The sequence below is a fragment of the Hyla sarda genome, chromosome 4 (genome assembly GCF_029499605.1).
Source record: "Hyla sarda isolate aHylSar1 chromosome 4, aHylSar1.hap1, whole genome shotgun sequence".
Taxonomy (NCBI): Eukaryota; Metazoa; Chordata; class Amphibia; order Anura; family Hylidae; genus Hyla; species Hyla sarda.
Window position 1 is genome coordinate 152,151,190 of NC_079192.1, and position 25,034 is coordinate 152,176,223.

Sequence of the window (25,034 nt, forward strand, 5' to 3'; positions counted from 1 at the left end):
CTGCCGCGGGGATCCGATCATCTGTAATGGCGGATGGAGGTCCCCTCACCTGCCTCTGTCCGTCTCCCAGCGTCTCCTGCTCTGGTCTGAGATCGAGCAGACCAGAGCAGTAGATTGCCTATAATACTGATCAGTGTTATGCTCTATGCACAGCACTGAACAGTATTAGCAATCAAATGATTGCTATAGATAGTCCCCAATCGGGACATAAAAAGTGTAAAAAAAAAGTAAAAAAATGTTTAAAAAAAAGTGAAAAATCCCCTCCCCCAATAAAAATGAAAATTGTCTGTTTTTCCCCCAAAAAGTGTAATTTTTTTAATAAACATATTTGGTATCCCCACATGCATAAATGTCCAAACTATCAAAATATAATGTTAATGATCCCCTACAGTGAACGGCGTAAATGTAAAAAAAAAAAAAAAAGTCCAAAAATTCTGCTTTTTTGTCACATTTTATTCCCCCAAAAATTAGCCCTCATACCGCCCTACGTACGGAAAATTAAAAAGTTATAGGTGGTCAAATAGGGTGATTTTAGATTTTTTTAAGCGGTACAAAAATATAAAAGTATCTAGCCATGGGTATCAATTTAATCCTATTGATCCACAGAATAAAGAACACGTCATTATTACCCTAAACAGTAAATTGTGAAAACGAAACCCTCCGAAATGTGCAAAATTGTGGTTTTCTTTAAAATTTCCATTTTTGGGTTCGCCATACATTTTATGGTAAAATGAGAGGTTTCATTACAAAGTACAATTGGTCACGCAAAAAACAAGCCCCTATATGGGTCTGTAGATGGATATATAAAAGAGTTATGGATTTTAGAAGGCGAGGAGGAAAAAACAAAAACTCAAAAATAAAATTGCCCTTGTCCTTAAAGGGGTACTCCGCCCCTAGACATCTTATCCCCTATCCAAAGGATAGGGGATAAGATGTCAGATCGCAGCTGTGCCGCTGCTGGGGAGCCCCGGGATCCCGCTGCGGCACCCCGCTATCATTACAGCACAGAGCGAGTTCGCTCTGCACGTAATGACGCGCAATACAGGGGCCGGAGCATCGTTACGTCACGGCTCCGCCCCTCGTGATGTCAGGACCCGCCCCTTTCAATACAAGTCTATGAGAGGGTGCGTCAGATCACACCCCCTGCCATAGACTTGCATTAAGGGGACGGGCTGTGATGTCATGTGGGGCGGAGCCATGACATCACGCGGCTCCGTCCCCTGTATCGCCCGTCATTACGCACAGAGCGAACTCGCTCTGTGCTGTAATGATAGCGGGGCGCCGCAGCTGGAATCCCGGGGCTCCCCAGCAGCGGCACCGCGGCGATCTGACATCTTATCCCTTATCCTTTGGATAGGAGATAAGATGTCTAGGGCGGAGTACCCCTTTAAAGGGGTTATCCAGAAAAAAAAACTTTATATACATCAACTGGCTCCAGAAAGTTAAACAGATTTGTAAATTACTTCTATTAAATAATCTTAATCCTTTCAGTACTTATTAGCTGCTGAAGTTGAGTTTTCCTGTCTAAGTGCTCTCTGATGACACCTTTCTTGGGAACTGTCCAGAGTAGAAGCAAATCCCCATAGCAAACCTCTTCTGTTGCAAGACAGAAAAGAACAACTCAACTTCAGCAGCTGATAATTATTGGAAGGATTCAGGTTTTTTAATAGAAGTAATTTATAAATATGTTTAGCTTTCTGGAGCCAGTTGATAAATAAAAAAAAAGTTTTTTTCCTGGAATTCCCCTTTAAGGTTAAAATGGGCTTGGTCCTTAAAAAGGTACTCTGGTGAAAACCTTTTTTCTTTTAAATCAACTGGCTCCGGAAAGTTAAACAGATTTGTAAATTACTTCTATTAAAAAATCTTAATCCTTCCTATACTTATTAGCTGCTGTATACTACAAAGGAAATTCTTTTTTTTTGGAACGCTCTCTGATGACATCACGAGCACAGTTCTCTCTGCTGACGTTATTATAATATTAAGCCTTTATTTATTGTTGTCCTTAGTGGGATTTGAACCCAAGGCCCCAGCACTGCAAGGCAGCAGTGCTAACCACTAAGCCACCATGCTGCCCTTAGCATACTTCTGCTATGCACGGTTGCTAAAATGGACAGAGATGTCAGCAGAGAGCACTGTGCACGTGATGTCATCAGTGTTCCAAAAAGAAAGGAATTTCCTCTGTAGCATTCAGCAGCTAATAAGAACTGGAATGATTAAGATTTTTTAATAGAAGTAATTTACAAATATGTTTAACTTTCTGGCACCAGTTGATTTTAAAGAAAAAAAGGCTTTCACCGGAGTACCCCTTTAACCCCTTAACGACGCAGGACTTATATTTACGTCCTGCGCCGGCTCCCGCGATATGAAGCGGGATCGCGCCGCGATCCCGCATCATATCGCGTCGGTCCCGGCGCTAATCAACGGCCGGGACCCGCGGCTAATACCACACATCGCCGATCGCGGCGATGTGCGGTATTAACCCTTTAGAAGCGGCGGTCAAAGCTGACCGCCGCTTCTAAAGTGAAAGTGAAAGTGACCCGGCTGCTCAGTCGGGCTGTTCGGGACCGCCGCGGAACAGCTGATCGGACACCGGGAGGGCTCTTACCTGCCTCCCCGGTGTCCGATCGACGAATGACTGCTCCGTGCCTGAGATCCAGGCAGGAGCAGTCAAGCGCCGATAATGCTGATCACAGGCGTGTTAATGCACGCCAGTGATCAGCATTAGAGATCAGTGTGTGCAGTGTTATAGGTCCCTATGGGACCTATAACACTGCAAAAAAAATGTAAAAAAAAAGTGTTAATAAAGGTCATTTAACCCCTTCCCTAATAAAAGTTTGAATCACCCCCCTTTTCCCATAAAAAAAATAAAACAGTGTAAAAAAAATAAAAAATAAACATATGTGGTATCGCCGCGTGCGTAAATGTCCGAACTATAAAAATATATCATTAATTAAACCGCACGGTCAATGGCGTACGCGCAAAAAAAATTCCAAAGTCCAAAAAAGCGTATTTTGGTCACTTTTTATATCATTAAAAAATGAATAAAAAGTGATCAAAAAGTCCGATCAAAACAAAAATCATACCGATAAAAACTTCAGATCACGGCGCAAAAAATGAGTCCTCATACTACCCTATATACGGAAAAATAAAAAAGTTATAGGGGTCAGAAGATGACATTTTTAAACGTATAAATTTTCCTGCATGTAGTTATGATTTTTTCCAGAAGTGCGACAAAATCAAACCTATATAAGTAGGGTATCATTTTAACCGTATGGACCTACAGAATAATGATAAGGTGTAATTTTTACCGAAATATGCACTGCGTAGAAACGAAAGCCCCCAAAAGTTACAAAATGGCGTTTTTTTTTCGATTTTGTCGCACAATGATTTTTTTTCCGTTTCGCCGTGCATTTTTGGGTAAAATGACTAATGTCACTGCAAAGTAGAATTGGCGACGCAAAAAATAAGCCATAATATGGATTTTTAGGTGGAAAATTGAAAGGGTTATGATTTTTAAAAGGTAAGGAGGAAAAAACGAAAGTGCAAAAACGGAAAAACCCTGAGTCCTTAAGGGGTTAAGGGGTTAAATAATTGTCATAGATAATAATATGCTATTTAAATCCAAAAGGACTCAAATTCCTACAGGCCACAAAACTAATTTTAAAACATTTATAAACCACAACATGAGAAGTAATCCGTAATAACCCTTCACAGTTACCTGATGTCAACAAAGACACAATATATATATATATATATATATATATATATATATATATATATATATATATAGTGCCCCTACAGAAAAAAAAAAACAATATGATATGAAATTAAGTCCATACAAAAATGACACAAAACTTAATATAACTGTTTAGCCACAAGACATGGCTTCCCTAAAGAAGAACAGATTTGTCAATGTATTCATAAAAGTTTTCTTGTGCACATATACTAAACATTACGGTGCCATTTTTTTTATATGCATATATCCAAGCCTCTTGATGTGGTATCATAGATATATATATATATATATATATATATATATATATATATATATATACATATATAGTGTTTGTTGGTCTACACTTCTACTTGGTCACTACAGGCTTTAAGCTTTTACCAAGACAAGAATGTGTAAATGTTGAAACATTAGTTTGATTTTGTTTTTTTTTTTGGCTTTTTCCCAACCTTACCTCATTTAGAGAAGAATAATCAGAGAATAATGTTTGGAATGTGTGAAGTCACAAATATTGCCTCAGACACTGGATGTCAAGGTTGGGATGTTTACAAGATTTAGTCAGAGTTAACCCCTCTGAGTCCTTTAAATATTTTTGTATACATTGGAAAGGATTTAATTAGACTGGGACTAGTATAACATAAAATAATATGTATATAATAAATTGTACAAAATTATTAGGATATCTCATAGCCTTAAAACATTATGTTGTGTTGGCTAAAAGGGCATTTAATAATATATATGAAAGATGTAGACCCATAATCTATATATGTACATTTTATCTCCCTACCTATCATTGTCATTGTATGTTCTATGTCTGAGCAACATTATTGGCAGCTAATTTTTCTCTATATGTATGTGTTTATTGAGATTTTATTCTTTCTCTAAATGTCTCTATTCATTTTTTTCCTTTTGTAAGGACTTTCTTAAAGGGGTATTCCAGGATTTTAGTTAGTGTAGTTCATAATATAGTGTCTGCCCCTGTGTGTGACGGTTTTCTTGCAATTATTCTGTGATTTTCACCCCACTATTTATTTTTACCAGCATACAAAATGACGGTTGTCTCGGATTTTCCCAGCTTGCAATGCGGCCGAGACCTGACTCACTAGTCAGCTGATGACAGGGAGCCTGTCTGCTTCAATGGGTGGAGCGATCGCTTGGTGGGAGAGAGGTCAATCTGCAACTAATGCAACAGCTGTAGGCACCCTGATTGAAAACCACAGGTCTTTTGTTTCAATGGGTGGGGTGGCAGATGTGTGGGAGGGAGGAAAATGGTATTGTAGGATTTGTAGTCAAAAAAAGAAAAGTCAAACAGGAAATACCAGTTCACAAATAGCTAGCCACAGTGTCATGGTAATCTTATGACATAGCCATTTAGCCCCAAGACAAGTGCAGATCCTTCCTATGCATGTCCATTACTGCCTGTTAGGTAAGTACTAAAATCACCTTATGCTGCATACCCCCTTTAAATAAAAAAATAAACAAAAAAACAGATCTAACCCCTTACTTTCTAACTTATGGCAATGGGTTGGTTTAAATTATTATTATGAAATTCATTACTACACAACAAGGGCATTGTTTAATTGGGGGCTATATTGAGATACTGTATATTTTTTTATGCAAAATGTCTTTTGATCATGAGTTTCCTAACGAATATATTAGCAAACTAATTTGAATCACTAGATGGACAAAAAGAAAGACCTTTGATTTAAAAAAAAAAAAAAAAAAAGGATTTAATTTCTATTAAGCTATTACAATACATGTACCTTTTGTGGAAACTTGTAGAATTTTTTATCTTTTAAGTATATTCCTGATTTGTAACCCATTCTGGAGAGTGTGAAATTATTGTCACTGAGGCTACTGTGACAATAATCTGACAAATTTGTATGTGTCCTATTAGGTAATGTAGGTTTGCACAAACAAAATTACTTTGTGCAAACAATTAAATAAAAATAACACTTCTAAATTAAATTTGTGCAAATTATAAATCCACTGCAAAAAGTGGTGTATGGTGCACCAAACAGTAGACAACTTTGAAAGATGTTCTACTGAAAATTGGGGGAAAAAAAGTGCACAAAAAAATGGATTTACGCAAAATTTGCAGGGACATTTAGAATATTAAATGCTGTAAAGCCAATGATAACTGTCCCCCATTGTCCTGTTGGAAAGTCCAATAATGCCTAGCCCAACTTCCTTACATTTTATCCTAGGATTTCCTGATCCTTAAATTTAAATCCATCTCACTCTCCACATGCTGAGGTTTACAGTGCCAGAACACTGCGGAGCCACCACAATACTGTAGGCAGGATGTAATTTTCAGTGTGTGCTTCATTCTTCCCTTTCAGAACATATTGTCTTGACCAGGGGTGGGACCTGTAGAAAGAGAAAAAAGGGGAGAGGGCTGCTTCTCGTGTATTATCCAGGGTACCAGTGTCCCAGACAGGGACTCGGGGAGCGACGTATCTATAAAATGGCTGCTCACCAGATATAAGTTGAAACTAGCATAGCACCCCTTAGGGTTACTTAGCAGGAGTGAACTGCACAGCCCAGGGTCCAACAGGAGAGGATGAAATCTTCTCCCATGCAATTAAGAAGGAACAAAGAGAAAAAAGGTGGAACCTTGTCTAGGCGCTGTTCGCAGATCCAGGGTATTCAAACACACTTGTGTATGGAAAAAAAGTGCCAGGAGTCACTATGTTTATTAAAATAACTTCCAATGACGTGTATCGGAGGGTATTTCCTCCTTCCTCAGATTGGCAAATTTTTTCCATACACAATTGTTTTTGATTACCCTGGATCTGCGAACAGCGCCTAGACAAGGTTCCACCTTTTTTCTCTTTGTTCCTTCTTGACCAGGGGTGGACAGGGAGAGTGAGCCCTAAGCTGTCCCTAGAGCCCTAAGCTGTGACTAGAAACACTCTCCCTGCCTACTTTCCCTTCCAGCCTAAATGGAGGATTGACAACTTAGAGCTGGTCCCTCCCTGCGCTAAAGTGCAATGGGAAGAAAGGTACACAAATAATACCATACATGGTAGGGGGCAGGTCAGAAATTTAACAGGAAAACAACCAAACAACCAGATATAAATGTGGTATGCCTTTGGGGGGTGTATAGTAGTTGGGATGTTGTGGTAGGTAAGGGGTTAATGTACTTGAACTTGAACAAACTTTACTTAAGTGCTTGCAGTACATCCAATGAACAATGACAGTCTCAGGCAAAAAGTCTCTATAGATCTCAATGACTGACAATTGTTGCGGACCTTGAGTGATATTAAAAGTCTCTGAATTTAGGGTATTTATTGCAGATCTGTCCAAATTTAGGGGATAAATAAGGTCCTGCAGAGTGTGTGGGGATTGATACACTCAGTAATTAGAAGTTATCGGCCGTAAGGTTCAGGCCTAGACTCACAGATCTCAGCAGCGCAGATGCTTCTTGCTTGCTTGCACAGGAACAAGAGCGAACAAGAGAGTGAGAAGATGGCCGCCACTCCCTTATATGGGCAGGGTGCGGGGCTAATCTCATTGGTCCGAACACCTGTCACTCACTGTTACACAGTGTGATAGATTTGACTACGTCACAGGGACCTCCAAAGGTCCTCAAGCAGAAATACCATAGAGTTCTCCTGATCACATGATCCGCAGGTCCTGCTACGCTATGGCAAGGTAATTAACTATTTATTTACAGTTATACAATCCTATAGACATAAATCCCAAATGGTTACTGGATAGTCACTATCTGGATAAGAGGTGACTAGGGGTGAACTAGACAATTGGGACCCCGAAGTCCTAGTGACTCTGGCTATGGGGACCCACAATAGAAGGTACCGGATAGGATACGGTACCGGGACACCACAAACCCCTTACTTAAGATAAGGTGACCTCGACGTCTGTCCCCTAAGACAGAGGGACTAGGACAAGGACAGGATGCTCTATAAACTCACTATACATCCTAAGTAAATATTGAACACATTTACATTCTTTTGATACTCTTACTAGTATCTGGACTAGACAATTAGAGTCTATCTAGGCATTGGTGCTATCTAGACAAAAATTCTATCTAGACATTTGAAGAAGCTATCTATCCTTTAGTTTCTAGCTTCCTAGACAACTTTATTAAGCTTATTATGCATTCCAAAGCTTACTAGACAATTAGGCAGCTATCTGACATGTAGTTGCTAGCTCCTAAGACATCCTACCAGCTCTCTACACATTCTACCAGGCTAAGCTGAACATTAGTATTACTCTTTATACATGAGACTATCTAGACATTAGTACAGCTCTATTTAGCTTTAGTTTCAAGCTGACTTAGACACTTTTATTATCTCACACATTTTATTTCTTTGCCAACAATAAGTTACCTGTAAGTACACATAAGGTTATACTGGCTAGCCGGAAGCTAGGTCACAGTAAGGGTGGCTGCTAGGGTCTATCGGCTACACGCTACTTATCCCTAGAGCACTTTCAAAACAACCTAACAAGGTTATTCTTAGAATTACGTGATTAATTCTGTATTAGCAAGAGCACCTACTGGCCAGGCAGAGCATCTCACACATGCAATGAAGGAGAAGAAGAAGTGTACCTTACAGTGGCAGGAATTGGGTATCAATATGCTACAATTCCTAAATGTTTTCTTAAGTGAGATATTTATTTTGGTGTATGTACTAGAGAAACTTGAGGTAGTACATTTAAGTTAGTAATCTAGGGTACTGAAAAGTAATTGGCAGAGCATTGAAGTGGGTTATCAAAGGTAATATGTGTGCAGGTACTAAATGTGAATCCTGGTACCTTATGGGTAGTTTGCCCTGTGTAGTCCTTTGAGACCGCCGCAACACCACCTCCGAGTCATCAGGAGTTCCTTCACATGAGGATTCTTCAAGAACTTCAGTCCCCGAGGGACCAGCTGTAGGGCTGGAAACGGAAGCAACATCTTCGGTTGAACTGAGGGGTTCTCTTAAGACAAGTGGAGTTGTTACGCCGAGCGCTCCGGGTCCCCGCTCCTCCCCGGAGCGCTCGCTTCACTCCCTCCGCTGCAGCGCTCCGGTCACGTCCTCTGACCCGGGGCGCTGCGATCCCGCTGCCAGCCGGGATGCGATTCGCGATGCGGGTAGCGCCCGCTCGCGATGCGCACCCCGGATCCCCTACCTGACTCGCTCCCCGTCTGTTCTGTCCCGGCGCGCGCGGCCCCGCTCCCTAGGGCGCGCGCGCGCCGGGTCTCTGCGATTTAAAGGGCCACTGCGCCGCTGATTGGCGCAGTGGTTCCAATTAGGGTAATCACCTGTGCACTTCCCTATATTACCTCACTTCCCTTGCACTCCCTTGCCGGATCTTGTTGCCTTAGTGCCAGTGAAAGCGTTCCTTGTGTGTTCCTTGCCTGTGTTTCCAGACCTTCTGCCGTTGCCCCTGACTACGATCCTTGCTGCCTGCCCCGACCTTCTGCTACGTCCGACCTTGCTTCTGCCTACTCCCTTGTACCGCGCCTATCTTCAGCAGCCAGAGAGGTGAGCCGTTGCTAGTGGATACGACCTGGTCACTACCGCCGCAGCAAGACCATCCCGCTTTGCGGCGGGCTCTGGTGAAAACCAGTAGTGGCTTAGAACCGGTCCACTAGCACGGTCCACGCCAATCCCTCTCTGGCACAGAGGGTCCACTACCTGCCAGCCGGCATCGTGACAGTAGATCCGGCCATGGATCCCGCTGAAGTTCCTCTGCCAGTTGTCGCTGACCTCACCACGGTGGTCGCCCAGCAGTCACAACAGATAGCGCAACAAGGCCAACAGCTGTCTCAACTGACCGTTATGCTACAACAGTTACTACCACAGCTTCAGCAGTCATCTCCTCCGCCAGCTCCTGCACCTCCTCCGCAGCGAGTGGCCGCTCCTGGGATACGCTTATCCTTGCCGGATAAATTTGATGGGGACTCTAAGTTTTGCCGTGGCTTTCTTTCCCAATGTTCCCTGCATCTGGAGATGATGTCGGACCTGTTTCCCACTGAAAGGTCTAAGGTGGCTTTCGTAGTCAGTCTTCTGTCCGGAAAAGCCCTGTCATGGGCCACACCGCTCTGGGACCGCAATGACCCCGTCACTGCCTCTGTACACTCCTTCTTCTCGGAAATCCGAAGTGTCTTTGAGGAACCTGCCCGAGCCTCTTCTGCTGAGACTGCCCTGTTGAACCTGGTCCAGGGTAATTCTTCCGTTGGCGAGTATGCCGTACAGTTCCGTACACTTGCTTCAGAATTGTCCTGGAATAATGAGGCCCTCTGCGCGACCTTCAAAAAAGGCCTATCCAGCAACATTAAAGATGTTCTGGCCGCACGAGAAATTCCTGCTAATCTACATGAACTTATTCACCTAGCCACTCGCATTGACATGCGTTTTTCTGAAAGGCGTCAGGAACTCCGCCAAGATATGGACTCTGTTCGCACGAGGCGTTTCGTCTCCTCGGCTCCTCTCTCCTCTGGTCCCCTGCAATCTGTTCCTGTGCCTCCCGCCGTGGAGGCTATGCAGGTCGACCGGTCTCGCCTGACACCTCAAGAGAGGACACGACGCCGTATGGAGAACCTCTGCCTGTACTGTGCTAGTACCGAACACTTCCTGAGGGATTGTCCTATCCGTCCTCCCCGCCTGGAAAGACGTACGCTGACTCCGCACAAAGGTGAGACAGTCCTTGATGTCTTCTCTGCTTCTCCACGTCTTACTGTGCCTGTGCGGATGTCTGCCTCTGCCTTCTCCTTCTCTACGGTGGCCTTCTTGGACTCTGGATCTGCAGGAAATTTTATTTTGGCCTCTCTCGTCTACAGGTTCAACATCCCGGTGACCAGTCTTGCCAGACCCCTCTACATCAATTGTGTAAATAATGAAAGATTGGACTGTACCATACGTTTCCGCACGGAGCCCCTTCTTATGAGCATCGGAGCTCATCATGAGAGGATTGAACTTTTGGTCCTCCCCAATTGCACCTCAGAAATTCTCCTTGGACTTCCCTGGCTTCAACTTCATTCCCCAACCCTGGATTGGTCCACTGGGGAGATCAAGAGTTGGGGGTCCTCTTGTTCCAAGAACTGTCTAAAACCGGTTCCCAGTAACCCTTGCCGTAACTCTCTGGTTCCTCCAGTAACCGGTCTCCCTAAGGCCTATATGGACTTCGCGGATGTTTTCTGCAAAAAACAAGCTGAGACTCTACCTCCTCACAGGCCTTATGATTGCCCTATCGACCTCCTCCCGGGCACTACTCCACCCCGGGGCAGAATTTATCCTCTCTCTGCCCCAGAGACTCTTGCCATGTCCGAATACGTCCAGGAGAATCTAAAAAAGGGCTTTATCCGTAAATCCTCCTCTCCTGCCGGAGCCGGATTTTTCTTTGTGTCCAAAAAAGATGGCTCCCTACGTCCTTGCATTGACTACCGCGGTCTTAATAAAATCACGGTTAAGAACCGCTACCCCTTACCCCTCATCTCTGAACTCTTTGATCGCCTCCAAGGTGCCCACATCTTCACTAAATTGGACTTAAGAGGCGCCTATAACCTCATCCGCATCAGAGAGGGGGACGAGTGGAAAACGGCATTTAACACCAGAGATGGACACTTTGAGTATCTGGTCATGCCCTTTGGACTGTGCAATGCCCCTGCCGTCTTCCAAGACTTTGTCAATGAAATTTTTCGTGATCTGTTATACTCCTGTGTTGTTGTATATCTGGACGATATCCTAATTTTTTCTGCCAATCTAGAAGAACACCGCCAGCATGTCCGTATGGTTCTTCAGAGACTTCGTGACAACCAACTCTATGCCAAAATTGAGAAATGTCTGTTTGAATGCCAATCTCTTCCTTTTCTAGGATATTTGGTCTCTGGCCAGGGACTACAGATGGATCCAGACAAACTCTCTGCCGTCTTAGATTGGCCACGCCCCTCCGGACTCCGTGCTATCCAACGCTTTTTGGGGTTCGCCAATTATTACAGGCAATTTATTCCACATTTTTCTACCATTGTGGCTCCTATCGTGGCTTTAACCAAAAAAAATGCTGATCCCAAGTCCTGGCCTCCTCAAGCAGAAGACGCCTTTAAACGACTCAAGTCTGCCTTTTCTTCGGCTCCCGTGCTCTCCAGACCTGACCCTTCCAAACCCTTCCTATTGGAGGTTGATGCCTCCTCAGTGGGAGCTGGAGCTGTTCTTCTACAAAAAAATTCTTCCGGGCATGCTGTCACTTGTGGTTTTTTCTCTAGGACCTTCTCTCCAGCGGAGAGGAACTACTCCATCGGGGATCGAGAGCTTTTAGCCCTTAAATTAGCACTTGAGGAATGGAGGCATCTGCTGGAGGGATCAAGATTTCCTGTTATTATCTACACCGACCACAAGAACCTCTCCTACCTCCAGTCTGCCCAACGGCTGAATCCTCGCCAGGCCCGGTGGTCTCTGTTCTTTGCCCGATTTAATTTTGAGATTCACTTTCGTCCTGCCGATAAGAACATTAGGGCCGATGCTCTCTCTCGTTCCTCGGATGCCTCAGAAGTTGATCTCCCTCCGCAACACATCATTCCACCTGACTGCCTGATCTCCACTTCTCCTGCCTCCATCAGGCAGACTCCTCCAGGAAAGACCTTTGTTTCTCCACGCCAACGCCTCGGAATCCTCAAATGGGGTCACTCCTCCCATCTCGCAGGTCATGCGGGCATCAAGAAATCTGTGCAACTCATCTCCCGCTTCTATTGGTGGCCGACTCTGGAGACGGATGTTGGGGACTTTGTGCAAGCCTGCACTATCTGTGCCCGGGATAAGACTCCTCGCCAGAAGCCCGCTGGTTTTCTTCATCCTCTGCCTGTCCCCGAACAGCCTTGGTCTCTGATTGGTATGGATTTTATTACTGATTTACCCCCTTCCCGTGGCAACACTGTTATTTGGGTGGTCGTTGATCGATTCTCCAAAATGGCACATTTCATCCCTCTTCCTGGTCTTCCTTCTGCGCCTCAGTTGGTAAACAATTTTTTGTACACATTTTTCGTCTTCACGGGTTGCCTACGCAGATTGTCTCGGATAGAGGTGTCCAATTCGTGTCTAAATTCTGGAGGGCTCTCTGTAAACAACTCAAGATTAAATTAAATTTTTCCTCTGCATATCATCCTCAATCCAATGGAAAAGTAGAAAGAATTAACCAGATCTTGGGTGATTATTTGCGACATTTTGTTTCCTCCCGCCAGGATGACTGGGCAGATCTCCTTCCATGGGCCGAATTCTCGTATAACTTCAGGGTCTCTGAATCTTCCTCCAAATCCCCATTTTTCGTGGTGTACGGCCGTCACCCTCTTCCCCCCCTCCCTACCCCCTTGCCCTCTGGTCTGCCCGCTGTGGATGAAATTTCTCGTGACCTTTCCATTATATGGAGAGAGACCCAAAATTCTCTCTTACAGGCTTCTTCACGCATGAAGAGGTTCGCGGATAAGAAAAGAAGAGCTCCCCCCGTTTTTTCCCCTGGAGACAAGGTATGGCTCTCCGCTAAATATGTCCGCTTCCGTGTCCCTAGCTACAAGTTGGGACCACGCTATCTTGGTCCTTTCAAAATTTTGTGTCAAATTAATCCTGTCTCTTATAAACTTCTTCTTCCTCCTTCTCTTCGTATCCCTAATGCCTTTCACGTCTCTCTTCTCAAACCACTCATCCTCAACCGTTTTTCTCCCAAATCTGTTCCTCCCACTCCTGTTTCCGGCTCCTCGGACGTCTTCTCGGTCAAGGAAATTTTGGCTGCCAAAAAGGTCAGAGGGAAAAATTTTTTTTTAGTAGACTGGGAGGGTTGTGGTCCTGAAGAGAGATCCTGGGAACCTGAGGACAACATCCTTGACAAAAGTCTGCTCCTCAGGTTCTCAGGCTCCAAGAAGAGGGGGAGACCCAAGGGGGGGGGGTACTGTTACGCCGAGCGCTCCGGGTCCCCGCTCCTCCCCGGAGCGCTCGCTTCACTCCCTCCGCTGCAGCGCTCCGGTCACGTCCTCTGACCCGGGGCGCTGCGATCCCGCTGCCAGCCGGGATGCGATTCGCGATGCGGGTAGCGCCCGCTCGCGATGCGCACCCCGGATCCCCTACCTGACTCGCTCCCCGTCTGTTCTGTCCCGGCGCGCGCGGCCCCGCTCCCTAGGGCGCGCGCGCGCCGGGTCTCTGCGATTTAAAGGGCCACTGCGCCGCTGATTGGCGCAGTGGTTCCAATTAGGGTAATCACCTGTGCACTTCCCTATATTACCTCACTTCCCTTGCACTCCCTTGCCGGATCTTGTTGCCTTAGTGCCAGTGAAAGCGTTCCTTGTGTGTTCCTTGCCTGTGTTTCCAGACCTTCTGCCGTTGCCCCTGACTACGATCCTTGCTGCCTGCCCCGACCTTCTGCTACGTCCGACCTTGCTTCTGCCTACTCCCTTGTACCGCGCCTATCTTCAGCAGCCAGAGAGGTGAGCCGTTGCTAGTGGATACGACCTGGTCACTACCGCCGCAGCAAGACCATCCCGCTTTGCGGCGGGCTCTGGTGAAAACCAGTAGTGGCTTAGAACCGGTCCACTAGCACGGTCCACGCCAATCCCTCTCTGGCACAGAGGGTCCACTACCTGCCAGCCGGCATCGTGACAGGAGTAGTGGCATCGCTATCTGGAGCAGTCACTGGAGGAGGACTGATGTTGGGTGTAGCAACCAATGGTGGTTGACAGGGAGCAACAGCTACTGGCAACTGACTGGGTGGTACAACCAGTGGCGGCTGGCTGGATGGAGCTGGGAATGGTATTCCCCAATCCATGGTAGGCTGCTGAGATGGGAACAAAGAAACATCCATAGTGGGATGAATCCCTTCCCCCGGCACATATTCTCTCATGGGCCTTGGTGGAGGTGGAGTAGAAGTAGCAGGAGGATCATGAGGAGTAGGAGGAGAGTGGCCAAGCATATCTTCTTTCAGGCACACTTTTATCCTATTCCGGTGAACCACCTGTGGCTCGAACCCGTCTTTTTGTATCTCGTACACGTCCGTTTCAGGATAAGGAACCGTAGTAATGGTGTATGGCTCCGTTTCCCACAAGTAGTCCAATTTATGGGTTCTAGGAAATTTTCTGAGCCACACTTTATCTCCAAGTTGCAAGGGCTAAGCCTAAGCATGTCGATTATAATCTTTCTGCTGACATTCATGAACTTCACCCATTTTCTTCTCAACAATGTCCTTGGCTTCCTCAATTCTTCGTTGATGCTCTGACACCCAACCTTGGGAAGCTTGAGGAGAATTGTTGAAAGGTGCCTGTAGCCCGAAGGTTTGATCCTTTGGCAATTGGCCGTGTCGGCCCATCATCAAGAAAAAGGGTGTATACCCCGTAGAGCAGTGGACTGTGTTGTTGTAAATTTCCAGGAGTTCAGGCAACAGCTGAGGCCACTCTTCCTGCTTTGAGACAGAGGCAGCTCTGAGCATCTGGATGAAAACTTGATTGATCCTCTCGCAGAGCCCATTCCCTTGGGGATGGTAGGCCGTTGTCCGGAGCTTCTTGCAATCGTGCAACCGGCAAAGTTCCTGGAACAACTGGGCTTCAAAGGCGGTCCCCCAATCCGTGAGGACTGATTCGGGACACCCCAGAGGTTGGATCCAATGTCGATAAAATAGCTGAGCAGCAGTCTTGGCGGTAAGATCCTTGACAGGGACCATGACCACCCACTTGGAATAATGATCCACCATAGTTAGAGCATGACAGTAGCCAGATCGAGTGGGGGCCAGCTTCACATGATCCAAAGCAACAATTTGATTCAGCCTTTCTGTACAGATGGGATGCAAAGGGGCTCTTGCGTCCCTCCTGGGGTTCTTTATCACGTTGCACACGGAGCACTCGGCACACCATTTCTCGATGTCTCCCCGCATCCCAATCCAGTAGAATCTCCCTCTGATGGTGATCTCTGTCTTATGGATCCCGAAGTGTCCGGATTGATCATGATAGGCATTCAGGACCATGGCTGCATCTCTTCTGGGAACCACAATCTGGTGTATGCGGTCTCCGGAAACTGGGTCCAGGGAGTTTCGTTAAACCAGACCCTTGTGCAGGAAAAGGCGATTCCTCTGCCGCCACAACCGCTTCAATTTGAAGTCCCCGTGGGCCTTGGGCACCCGAGTGGGCACTTTCTTGTGGAGGCAATAGTCTAGGAGGTCCCCGATAACCCGGCTTTTCATCCTGAAGTGTCTTCCAGGTGGACAGATCTTCAGGGACTTTGGGAGATTCAGGTCCGTCACCCACCTGGGCAGTTAGAGCACTCTGGCTCACGAACCTTCGGTAGAAGGGAGGCATTTCCACATCTTCCCACACATCTTCAGCAGGAGGTGCTTCCCCCGGGGCCATGCGAGAAAGCACATCCGCGTTAACATTGGTTTTTCCACTACGATACTTAATGTTGAAATCATAGCTGGCCATCCGAGAGGCCCAACGCTGTTCCAGAGCTCCCAACTTAGCAGTGTTCAAATGGGCCAAGGGGTTGTTATCAGTGTAGACCGTGAAGGGAGTAGCAGCCAGATAGTCCTTAAACTTCTCAGCAATGGCCCAGACCAGGGCCAGGAGTTCCAGCTTGAAGGAGCTATAGTTGGCATCATTCTCAGCACCTCGAAGATGCCGGCTGGCATAGGCGACCACCCTCTCTTTGCCATCTTGCACTTGAGATAAGACCGCCCCCAGACCTTCAAAGCTAGCGTCTGTGTATAAACGGAACGGCAGGCTGTAGTCAGGATATGCCAAAATGGGGGTTTCCGTGAGGAGGTACATCAGGGCTCGAAAGACATCTTCTTGTTCTTCGGCCCACTGTACGGGAAGCCTCCCATTAAAATTATCCCGGGCAGACCCTCTCAGTAATTCGGTCAAGGGTCCAGCAATTTGAGCAAAATGGGGGATGAAGCGCCGGTAATATCCAGCAAACCCCAGGAAACTTCGGACGTCTCGCACCGTTCTGGGTGTAGGCCACTCTTTCACAGCACTCACTTTGTCTGGATCAGGCTGGACTCCTTATGCACTGACGACATGTCCCAGTGCACTTGTGGCTTCAGCAAGTGACATTTGGAAGGTTTAACCTTAAGTCCATGCTGGATAGTGTTGAGCGGCATAGGCCATATTCGAATTCGCGAATATTCGCGAATAAATGGGCAAATATTCGTCATATATTCGCGAATATTCGCATATTCGTTATATTCTCCTCTTATTTTCGCATATGCGAAAATTCGCGTATGCGAAAATTAACATATGTGAATATTCGCATATGCGAAAAGTAGCATATGCAAAAATTAGCATATGCGAATTTTCGCACGCCAGTCTCACACAGTAGTATTACAGCCTTCTTTACACCACACAAGCTGGAAGCAGAGAGGGGTGATCACTGTGATGTGTACTGTGAAAAAAAAAACAAAAAAAAACAAACGAATATTCGTAATTACAAATATATAGCGCTATATTCGCGAATTCGCGAATATGCGATATTCGCGAATAATATTCGAATTGCGAATATTCGTGAGCAACACTAATGCTGGATAAGGACTTGGAAGACTTCTTTCAGGTGATCCAGGTGTTCCTGATATGTCCGAGAATAGACGATGACGTAATCTAAATACAGCAGAACACTCTGGAAGTTAAGATGCCCCAAACATCGTTCCATTAGGCATTGGAAAGTAGCTGGTGCATTGCACAGTCCAAAGGGCATACTCTTGAACTCGAAGAGACCCATAGGGGTCACAAATGCAGTCTTCTCTCTATCCTCTTCTGCCATTGGCACTTGCCAGTAGCCGCTCGTCAGATCCAGTGTAGAAAAGTAGGCGGCCGACCCCAATGCAGTACAGGATTCTTCGATGCGAGGGAGAGGATAGGCATCCTTATGAGTTATGTTGTTCAACTTCCGGTAATCCACGCAAAAGCGGATAGTGGCATCCTTTTTCTTCACCAGGACCAAAGGTGCAGCCCAAGGACTCTGGCTTTCCTGGATGACATCGGCCTCTTTCATCTCCACAAGCATTTTCTGTATGATCTGATACATCCCAGGAGCCACAGGGCGATGTCTCTCTTTAATGGATGGATTGTCTCCAGTGATAATCCTATGTTTGATCATGGTGGTCCTGCCAAAGTCTGTGCTGAAAGCTTCTTGATATTTCTTAGCCACCTGGATGACTCCTACCTGTTCCTTGGGGGTATCTTCACCTCCAATCTGTAGTTGGCTCCACCAAGGTTCCACACTATTCTGGTCAGGTCCTCGTTGAACCACTTGTGACTTCGAGACCACATCTCTGACGTCTAAATGGTGTAGAGTAGCCACTGGGGTATACTTGGGTAGTTGGACCGCAACTTGACAGAGGTTAATAAGTCTCACTGGAACCTTCCCATTACGTACGGTTACTAGGCTTCTAGCGGCTTGCACCAAGGGACAATCTTCCAGTAGAAGGGGTTCTAAGAGCGCTTTCTTAATCTTGATTTCTCACCCCGGGTCGTGCATGGCATCAAATAACTGTCTCCGTCTGTAGACTAACGGCTCGGATATCTTGAATCCTTACTCGACATTTTTCTCCTTGATGATTCACGAACTTCTGTTCTGCTTGGAGGATTTTGAGGTGGTGTTGGGCAGTTCGCCGGCCTGGGGGTGACAGGTGAGGGAGAGATGCATGTAGTGCACAGACAATATCATCAAAACAGTGCCTCATGATATTCATGCCTAAAATGAAATCAGCTGCCCCCTCATCCCTAACATTGGTAACAATCACACCCTGCCTTCCTAACACATGTTTTCCCACCTGCACCGTGGGCTCCCAGTAACCATGCCTGGGTACTGGTTTCCCGTTCCCTGCGATTACTCTAAAATCCACTTCCTGAGGGTCACACAACCTTTCTGGGCCCCAATACTTATAGAAAACCCCCTGCGGAATAGTGGACACCTGAGACCCCGTATCTACCAGAGCTTGTAACCGGATACCTTCAATCATCACCTGTACATAAGGACAAGAAGCTACATACATAGACAGTCCCTTCTTGTCGCTGGTTGATTCTGGACCTTCAGCCTCTACTCCTGGGGTGCGGTCCTCGACCCCAGGGGACGCCCGTTTAAATCTCAGCATTGGCTCTTCCAGTGTCCATTCTTGTTACAATAGCTACAGACGGGTCTCTGACTCCCAGTTGGTCTCACAGGAGGGGTACCAGGTGGACCAACAGGGCGATGGTCAGCCTTCTTAGATGGTGGTGTTGCAGATCTTGAAGGATTTGGCCGTACAGCCATTTCTTTGAAGGCCTTGGCTAACTGTTCAATGTCCTGTTTAATGTCTTGTAAGTCAGCTGTCCAAGGGCTAGAAGAAGGTGTTGGCGGGGATGATTGAGAAGGGACAGGCGGCTGGTGCGTGGGCCCCGGAGATTTGGTAGCGGGGACACTAGTTTCTTCTGTCTGAGGTCCCGACTCTATTGCTTTAACCGCGAGTCTCTTACAAGCTGGGAAAGCCATGTTGGGATTTTGCACGGCCAGCATCCTAAGTTGGGCCTTGTCCCATTTATTCAGTGCCCCTTCTATAAAACGGTCCATCAGTACTTGATTGCCCTGATCGGGCGTGATGCTGTCCAACTTCTGTACCGCCTCTAATGCGCTCTGTAAAGCTACTGCATATGCTCTGAGAGTCTCACCTGGCTTCTTACGCCGTTCATATAGTCTAAGGCGTACCTTCGAGGGAGAATGAGATTCAAACACTTGAGAAAGTCCTTCAAAAATCTGTCCCACTGTAGCTTTATCAGCCGCTGGCCATGTGTGAAGTTCTTCCAAGGCGGGTCCCTGGAGCTGTCCCAGAAGCAGCTGTATCTGTTGATGAGGAGGGAGTGCATAAAATTCAAAGAGGCTGTAGAACTTTTCTTTAAAGTCTCTTAATGTAAAAGGGTCACCAGTGTAGGTGGGAAGCACAGGATTCCCCAAGAAGACAGGTGCAGCAACAGGGGCTCCCAATACATAGGGAGAAACTGGAGGGGGACTTGCTGGGTCTTGCTCCACCGGTGATGAAGGTCTTGCTGGTATCACAGGTAGAGTACGTCTTTGTGAAGTAGAAGGTGTCGGTGACACTCTCCTAACTTGGGGTGGAGACCCCATTGGTGGGGCCACTGGAGCATCGCCCCCTTGCTGTTCGAATGAGGACTGTGGAGCTGCAGGGTCTGACATTTCTGTATTTGGTATGCTGGCCCTTTAAATGTATCTCGAATTCCCAGGTCTCCAGAAGATACGCAGTTGTTCTCTGATATGGAACTACAGAGCGTAGATTTCAAATTTGAGGGCGGTGACTTGAAACCCAACAGCTTTTAGTTGAATTATGAGTGCGTTGATCGGTAGCTGAAGTGATTCTAGATAGGACTTCAATTAGGCAATCTGGTGTCTCAAAGTCCCGTACTGTTCCGGCTCTTAACAGCTTCCAGCCCGTTATCGCACTCTGCGTCTTTTCCCGCGCTGAACTGTCTCTCTTTCTTGGTTTCTGGCACTAGACTCCAATAAAATGGCCGCCGCGGCACCGAGATCTTCGGTGGGCGGGGTCTCTGGATCACGTGCGCAGGGATGTCCCGCGCTGAACTGTAACTCCGCTGTACTGTTCGCCTCCCCCTTACTTTACATGCGCACTTCCTCCACACAGCACCGTGTGTGCAACCCCTTACTCCGGAGTATAAGTCACAGTACATGAATAAAGTTATTTTCTGGGGGGGGTACACTTTCACTAATGGCGACTGTAGCAGGCACACACCTGTATCCTGTTCGTGCAATGCCAAAAAGACTTTGTGGTATGCCTTTGGGGGGGGTGTATGGTAGTTGAGATGTTGTGGTAGGTAAGGGGTTAATGTTAACCCTAGAGTTCGTGACGCCAGACTGAGGGCTGGTATGCTGAGGTAATTCTCCGGCCTTTCGCCGCCCTTCCCAGAAATGATAGGTGCATGAAATAAAATGACTGAAGGTCCACAAGGTACTTGAACTTGAACAAACTTTACTTAAGTGCTTGCAGTACATCCAATGAACAATGACAGTCTCAGGCAAATAGTCTGTATAGATCTCAATGACTGACAATTGTTGCGGACCTTGAGTGATATTAAAAGTCTCTGAATTTAGGGTAGTTATTGCAGATCCGTCTGGATTTAGGGGATAGATAAGGTCCGGTGATCCTGCAGAGTGCGTGGGGATTGATACACTCAGTAATTAGAAGTTATCGGCCGTCGCCGCAAGGTTCAGGCCTAGACTCACAGATCTCAGCAGCGCAGATGCTTCTTGCTTGCTTGCACAGGAACAAGAGCGAACAAGAGAGCGAGAAGATGGCCGCCGCTCCCTTATATGGGCAGGGTGCGGGGCTAATCTCATTAATCCAAACACCTGTCACTCACTGTTACACAGTGTGATAGATTTGACTACGTCACAGGGACCTCCAAAGGTCCTCAAGCAGAAATACCATAGAGTTCTCCTGATCACATGACCCGCAGGTCCTGCTACGCTATGGCAAGGTAATTAACTATTTATTTATATTTATACAATCCTATAGACATAAATCCCAAATGGTTACTGGATAGTTACTATCTGGATAAGAGGTGAATAGGGGTGAACTAGACAATTGGAACCCCAAAGTCCTAGGGACTCTGGCTATGGGGACCCAAAATAGAAGGTACCGGATAGGATACGGTACTGGGACACAACATAAATATACAAACAGGACAGGATATGACGTACTAACATACAGTTCAGCAACCGGAATCAAGATAAACGGCAGATATGAATAAATGAACAAGACTAGATATCGAATAAGTATACAGCAGAAACCAGGAGATGCAGGGGATGAACAGGTGAACCGAATGTAAAACACTAAACAGGTCAGGAAACATAGAACACAGTTCACACTGGACACTGAACAAAGAACAAACTAGGCTCCCCACTCCAAACATGGAGGGACATCAATACTAAAGCCAAATAGACTACAAGTCAGAGGGCACACTCCACCGTGTGATCAAGATACTGTCCTAGAAGGAAACAGAAATATAATACAGGGAACACTAGACTGAGAACATCATGAGTCTAACCAGACTCCACAAAAGCCAAACTCCAAAACATGGAGGAATAAAGGTATACTAAATGCAGAGCATGGGTACAAGCAAAACACACAGTGTGAACACATACTAAAATATGACAAGATACTAAAAGCTGACAAATCTACATAAAACCAAGCAGACTAAAATCGATCTCATAAACAGGAATCAACCAAGGTTAATACTCAAACAGACATAGCAAAGGTAAAACTAATAACCAGCACAGAGTTCAGCAGAGCTCAGGTTTACATAGTCCCACCCAAGTACCCATTGGCTAATAGCATTAACTATTCCCTAGCCAGGGGGAATAGCACAGAAAACAGTTCATACATAAAAACAAAGTCTGAATAGGGCCTAAAAAAAAAAAAAAAAAAAAAAAAACAGACATTACACATACAGCATAACACTAATCCATAGGCCAATAAGTTCCAGTTTTGTTTAACCCCTTAAGGACCAAGGATGTACCCGTACATCCTAGCTACCTGGTAGTTAAGAATTTCGTAGTAGTGGGAATTTCGGTCCCTGCCGCGTGCCGGGCGGGGACCGGACCGGGGTGACTTCTGATATCTTTCAGCTGGCACCCCGTGCAAATGCCCACAGGGGTCATCAGACCCCCCCCTCCCATGTTGGCGATCGCCTCAAATTGCCAGTGAATTCACACTGGCAATTTGTGGCGATTCGGGGTCATACGGGTCTCCGGTAACCCGGTGACCCGGAAAATAAGGTGGATCAGGGATGTCCAAGACACCCATGATCCCCCTGAACGGATAGGAGTGATTCAGTGGTCTCTAAACTGTTGCCCTCCAGATGTTGCAATACTACAACTCCCAGCATGCCCAGCTATTTGCTATTTGGGCATGCTGGGATTTGCAGTTTTGCAACAGCTGGGGGGCTACAGTTTGGAGATCACTGTGCAGTGATCTCTAAACTGTGGCCCTCTAGATCTTGCAAAACTACAACTCCCAGCATGCCCACAAAGCAATTTGCTGTCTGGGCATGCTGGGATTTGTAGTTTTGCAACATCTAGAGGGCCACAGTTTGGAGGTCACTGTGCAGTGGTCTCTAAACTGTAGCCCTCCAGATGTTGCAAAACTGCAAATCCAAGCATGCCCAAACAGCAAACAGCTGTCTTGGCATGCTGGGAGTTGTAGTTGCGTACCTCCAGCTGTTGCATAACTACATCTCCCAGCATGCCCTTTGGTGACCAGTACATGCTGGGAGTTGTAGTTTTGCAACAGCTGTAGGCACACTGGTTGGAAAATACTAAGTTAGGTAACAGAACCTAACTGAAGGTTTTCCATCCAGTGTACCTCCAGCTGTTGCAAAAGTACAACTCCCAGCATGCATGGTCTGTCAGTACATACTGGGAGCTGTAGTTTTGAACCAGCTGGAGGTTTGCCCCCCATGTGAATGTACAGGGTACATTCACAGGGGTGGGTTTACAGTGAGTTGAGTTTCCTGCTTCAAGTATGTGCTGGGGCAAATTTTTCGCCACAGCTCCAACTCATAGCGGGAAACTCACTGTAAACCTCTGCCCGTGTGAATATACCCTAAAAACACTACACTACACTAACACATAATAAAGGGTTAAACACTACATATACACCCCTTACACTGTCCCCCCCCAATAAAAATGAAAAATGTATCGTACGGCAGTGTTTCCAAAATGGAGCCTCCAGCTGTTGCAAAACAACAACACCCAGCATTTCCGGACAGCCACTGACTGTCCACGCATGCTGGGAGTTTAGCAACAGCTGGAGGCACCCTGTTTGGGAATCACTGGCGTAGAATGCCCCTAGGTCCACCCCTATGCAATCCCTAACTTAGTCCTCAAATGCGCATGGCGCTCTCTCAGTTCGGAGCCCTGTCGTATTGCAAGGAAACAGTTTAGTGCCACATATGGGGTATTTCCATACTCAGAAGAAATTGCACTACAAATTTTGGGGGGCTTTATCTCCTTTTACCCCTTATGAAAAGGAAAAGTTGGGGGCTACACCAGCCTGTTAGTGTAGAAAAATAAAAAAATTTACACTAACATGCTGGTGTTGCCCCATACTTTTTTTTTTCACAAGAGGTAAAAGGAAAAAAGACCCCCAAAATGTGTAACAAAATTTCTCCTGAGTACGGAAATATCCCATATGTGGGAGTAAAACGCTCTGGGAGCGCACAACAAGGCTCAGGAGTGAGAGCGCACTATGTACATTTGAGGCCTAAATTGGTGATTTGCACAGGGGTGGCTTATTTTACAGTGGTTCTGACATAAACGCAAAAAAAGAAATACCCACATGTGACCGCATTTTGGAAACTACACCCCTCACGGAACGTAACAAGGGGTATAGTGAGCCTTAATACCCCACAGGTGTTTGACGAATTTTCCTTAAAGTTGGATGGGAAAAATGAAAAAAAAATAATTGTTTCACTAAAATGCTGGTGTTACCCTAAATTTTTCCTTTTCACAAGAGAAAATAGGAAAAAAGCCCCCCAAAATTTGTAACCTCATTTCTTCTGAGTAAGACCATACCCCATATGTGGATGTGAAGTACTCTCCTGGCGCACTACAATGCTCAGAAGAGAAGGAGCGCCATTGGGCTTTTGGAGAGAAAATTTGTCCGGTATTGAAGGCCACGTGTGTTTACAAAGCCCCCATAGTGCCAGAACAATGCCCCCCCCCCCACATGCGACCCCATTTTGGAAACTAAACCCCTCATGTAATGTAATAAGGGGTACAGTGAGCAATTACACCCCACAGGTGTCTGACAGATTTTTGGAACAGTGGTCCGTGAAAAAGAATTTGCATAGCCCACTGTTCCAAAGATCTGTCAAATGCCAGTGCCCCCCTTATTAAATTCTGTGAGGTGTAGTTTCCAAAATGGGGTCATATGTGGGGGGTTCCCTGTGCTGGCACCACAGGGGGCTTTGTAAACGCACATGGCCCCTGACTTTCATTCCAAACAAATTCTCTTTCCAAAAGTTCAGTGGTGCTCCTCCTCTTCTGAGCATTGTAGTGCGCCAGCAGAGCACTTGATGTCCACACGTGAGGTATTTCCATACTCAGAAAAAATGGGGTGACAAATTTTGGGGGTAATTTTCTCCTATTACCCCCTGTAAAAATGTAAAATTTGGGGGAAAAAACTGCATTTTAGTGAAAAAAAATTATTATTTTTTCATTTACACATCCAACTATCACAAAAAGTCGGCAAACACCTGTGAGGTGTTAAGGCTCACTGTACGCCTTGTTACATTCCTTGAGGTGCGTAGTTTCCAAAA